Here is a 5,118-nt window from a genome sequence, read left to right as displayed (position 1 = left end):
AACAAACAAGATCGGTAGACTCGATCAACAACCATAGAATCTCCGACCGGAGTAGACACGTGAACAGGTTTATCTATGCTATCACAAGGCAAATCCCAACCAACTGCATGAAATGCAGATACATACGAATAAGTGGATCCAGGATCAAATAACACAGGTGCTGCTCTATGATGGACAGAAATGATACCTGAGATCACAACATTTGAGGCCTCTGCCTCAGACCTACCAGGGAATGAATAACAATGGGCTCCACCACGCTCAGTCTGGAATCTCCCTCTCGCACTCTGAGTACCACCTCTAGCTGACTGGACCCACCTCTAGAACCAAGGGAAGTACCGCGGCCTGACTGAGCACTTCCTCTTTGAGAAGTCCAACCTCGACCACTAGATGGTACACGAGTCCTCGGCAGCTGATAATCACGCCTGGGTCGGGGACATCTCCTGGCACTATGCCCAACCTCTCCATAAGAGTAATAGGTAAAAGGAGTCGAGTGCTGAAACACAGAAGCTGAAGACCCAGATGAAATAGCCCTGTCCACTGGTCTGGAAAACGAACTCTCAGGAGCACTCTGCCTAGGTGGCTCACTAAAGGAAGACAAAAATGTTGAATGTACGGGACAATCGGAATAGGGTTGAGGTGGCCTCGAAAACTGATCAGTGCCTCTCGTACCAGAACCCCCAAAACTGCCAGTCTGACGTGGCCTCTTGTCACCACCACTAAAAGCACGGGCCTTAGCGCCCTCAACCATAGAAGCATGCTCAATAATGGACTTGAAGGAAACCCCCATAGACTCCATCTGAAGACAAAAAATCTGTAATGAGCCCACTAGTCCTCCAACAAAGCGCCTGATCCTGTCGGCCTCAGTAGGGATCAACGGAATAGAATAACAGGCTAAATAAAAGAAAACGGGTAACATAGGACTCCAAGGTAATGCCTCTCTGCTCAAGGTGTAAAAAATGCTCCCTACGAGCCTCTCTCAAAGACCAGGGCACATACTTCTCAAGGAAGGCCCGGTAGAACTGAGTCCAAGTGAAAGAAGGAGAACCCTCAGGTCTGCACGCCACGAAATACCTCCACCACGTCTTCGCGTCACCGTAGAAACTGTTAGGACCATAATCAACGCCATGGGTCTCCACTATCCCCATACGATGCAACAACTCATGTATATCAAGAATAAACTCATAGGCATCCTCAGATGAAGTACCAGAGAACCTCGGCGGCTCTAACTTCTTGAATCTTGCCACCAGGTCCTGATCAGTAGCAGTCATAACAGCGTCATCCACGGGCCTAATATCCTCACCAGGGGCGGGTATAACATCAATGCAAGGAGCCATAGCTGCGGCGGGATGTGCTACCCGTGTAGGTCCCTGCTCAGGGGTCTGCGCCCCAACCCTAGTCTGTGAACCCCCACAGGGAGTAGTAAGACCGGCGGCCACCTGCTGGGCAACAAGTTGAAGTAAAATCCTGGCCATAGTGTCATGCGCGTCCTGGTCAGAAGTAAACTCAGGCTGTGTTTGTGCTGGGGCCACTCTATCCTCTGAGGCGTGGTCTCTACCCGGCTGATACTCGAGCTCGGGAGATGGAGACCTCTCTCATCGCTGGCCCACTATTAGAGCTCTACCCCTAGTTGGACAGCCCTGCAGCCTCTCGCTCTGTCACGCCCTCTAGTTGTCGCTCGCCCTCTGGTTCCAGTCATAGCTGCGGGCTCTGGCACCTGACCTCGGGAAATAGTAGCTCGAGTCCTCACTATCTGTGAGAGAAGAGATAAGAGTCAGATACCAATTTGACTTTTCTAGATACCAATTTGAATAAAGTAGCACGGCGGAAAGAAAGAAAGTGAGATTTCCTAATGTCCTATAGCCTCCCGTAGATAAGTACGGAGCTCACCGTACCGATCCACGAGACTCTACTAGACACGCTCTTGTATTAAAGATTGGGTAACCTAGGGCTCTGATACTAACTTTGTCACGACCCATTTTGCTTAGGTCGTTCGGGCACTTACCTTTCCACCTCAGTAAGCCAGCCCTCAACCCAACAATGAATAAATACACGAAGAATGAGTTAAAACAGCGAAATAGAACAAATATGTAAGTCTCATGATATATCTATATATAAGTAGTAGAAAGTGCGGAAGAAAATAAACACTACCAAAGTCTAGTGTGAATAATACAATCTGGAATACTAATGCATAATGTCTATGTCTCTAAGGCAAAAATAAGACATATGATAGGAAAGTCTTCAAGGTCAACGGACGCCATGCTCACTCTAGAAACTCGAGAGAAAGCTGAAGTGTCGATCAGCCACGGGTCGCAGAAGTGGATCCGACCTGGTACTCTGTATTCATAAAAGAATGCAGCAAGTCCAGGTCAGTACAAACAACAGTACTGGTAGGCATCATCGGCTGACTAAGCATAGTTAACACAATTTAGATAAATAAGCAGATAAGCAAATAAACCAACTAACCACGAGGCAATACAATGGCAATCAAGTATCCGTCACCACCTATGTAAAGCATCTAAACCTGAATATGTCAAGTCTGAGTATATCCGATCCAATCTAATCATCACAATCCAATCATCAAACATCTCAATCAAGTCATATGCAATGCAGTGCAATAATGGTATGAATGTGATTCTATGCCATGCAAATGAGATGTACACATGTACTCCGAATGGAAATATCGACTTCTCGGTAGCACAACGAAGCGTGACTCACGAAATCTAAGTGTCACCCGTCTCAAATCTTTATCCAACAGACAGACGGGATCCTGGACAATTGCTCACAGGGGGAGTCTCACCAGCACCACCCTGGGGGACCCGCGGAGTCCATACACTAACAACTATTTCGGGATATCATCGGAATCGGACATGCAATAATGATGCCGGAATAGATCATCGAGCATCGGCCATCTCGCAGTCACTCAAGTAAAAGAGTTTGTCAAATATCAGTTTCATACGATCAACGATTTCGAAATTGAGCCTCGGACATCGGCCTTCTCACAATCACTCAAGTAAAAGAGTTTGTCAAATATCGGTTTCATATAATCAATGATTATGGAATGGATCTTCAGACATCGGCCTTTTAACAATCACTCAAGTAAAGTGTTTATCAAAATATCAGTTTCGCTCAATCAACGATACCAGATCATCACCGGGTATCGGCCATGCATTGTGAGTATGAGAGAATGTGTGCAATACATATGTAAATCAATCAAGTTCAATATCACAAGTACCACAATGGGGTACACCAACAACATATCACATCACAATACCAACAGTGGGTATGCCAACATATATCAATAACTCAACTTCCAATAGTGGGTACGCCAGCAATATATCCAAGTACAAATACCAACAACAGGAGAGTCAAATCTATCCAAATCAAGACGACAAAATAGAATCCGATATCTACCAACTACACATGGCATCAAGCCAACTCAATGTAACAATCAAGGCACACATAACGGGGTGGCTAGTCCCAACACACGTCAGGGCCCAACCTAAGGCAATATCCATCCTGAATTCATACCCGAACGTTCGCATGCTGTCTCCGGTATTATAATATGTGATTCACTATACGAAGTCTCACTAAAGGTAAGCCATAACCTACCTGGATGGCCGAACTGCAACACCAACAACTCACTCCTTTGCCTTACCCTTCCGCTGAAGCTCAGAACTAAAGTAGTATAAGCATAATAGAACTCTATATTAAAAATCATGAAGAATGATACTAATATTGCTAGGATTTCAATTAGGTCAATTCTAACCCAAGAATTTTGGGAAACGATCCCACAAGGGGAAAACGGGAAATTCAGATGCACAATACCAAATGAAGTACTAGGTAGTCATAACCCAACCACTAATTATTGATTTAGCTCAAACATTAGCCAAATATCTGATTTCAAGCAAAACCCCCAAATTGGGTATAAACCCTAAGTCTTTGATTCTTAAATTTAACGTTAAAAGTAGAAGATATATGATTAATAGGCTTAGATTCATCAAATTTTAGCATAACCATCATCAATTTATCATATATGAGCCTAAGGGAAAGTTCATAAAATCCTTCTTTAAATTCCACCTCTAAGGGATTGTTAAAGGGAAGGGAGAAATTTAGGATGATTGTGATTAAGGAAGAGGAAAGGATTAGGCAAGGTTTACCTCCAAGAATTTCTCCAAATTATCTCCAAGAACAGTTTCCTCAAGCCCAAATATCGAGATGGGAAATAATAAGGGTCTAAGACTTATTTAAGACACATTTAATGAGAAATAACTGCCCGTCACAGCCACAGCGGTAGAGATGCCGCTACAGCGGCGCCGCTACGATAGTTGGGAAACCGCCACAGTGGTATGGCCAACAATTCTCATGGCTGCCCCAGTGGCCAACACACCGCCACAGCGGTGCTGCTGATGCGAGCACTAAATACCAGAATCTCCCAAATTTTCTAAGTCTTCAATCGGAATCCTAGGTTATTCCCGAGGCCATCTGCTCACAAACCAAACAAACAAACCCACACAAAAATACGCTGCGAATGCACTCGTGATCTCAAAATTTCCAACGAAAGTCTCGTTGACCGAGTCAACCCCCGATGCCTTAATTCCAATTTTCTATCCGAAGTCCCGAAATGCGTCCGAATGCATTGGGAACCAAACCAAATACACATATAAGTTCTAAACGACCATCCGGACCTCTCAAAATTAGAAAATTCTGAAAAAGGTCTGCTTTCTAAAACGTCAACATTGAGTCAACGTTTTTTCACTTTAAGTCTACATTTTTATCAAAGTTGCCCAAATCCGGTCTAGACACCTCGAGAAGTGTGTCGATAGTCCGCTCAGGTCAAAAGTGAGCTAATCAACGCTTGAAAACGGACAAAAACGCCAAGGAGACTATAACGACCAAACGGGTCGTTACACCATAATGATTCCATCCGTAGCGGCTAGAGATGTTTCGTGTTGATTCATGTTCTAGAATGTTGCTTTCAGTAAGTCCTTCTTCATATTCAGTATGATATATATATATATATATATATATATATATATGTATAGACCTATGACCCCACAGGCATTATGTAAGTGTATATTATGTATTATCTATATGGGGTATAGGGAAGGTTACAACATT

This window comes from Lycium barbarum, chromosome 1 (assembly GCF_019175385.1).
Source record: "Lycium barbarum isolate Lr01 chromosome 1, ASM1917538v2, whole genome shotgun sequence".
Lineage (NCBI taxonomy): Eukaryota > Viridiplantae > Streptophyta > Magnoliopsida > Solanales > Solanaceae > Lycium > Lycium barbarum.
The sequence above is the reverse complement of the archived record's forward strand: the minus strand, read 5'-3'. Positions refer to the sequence as shown.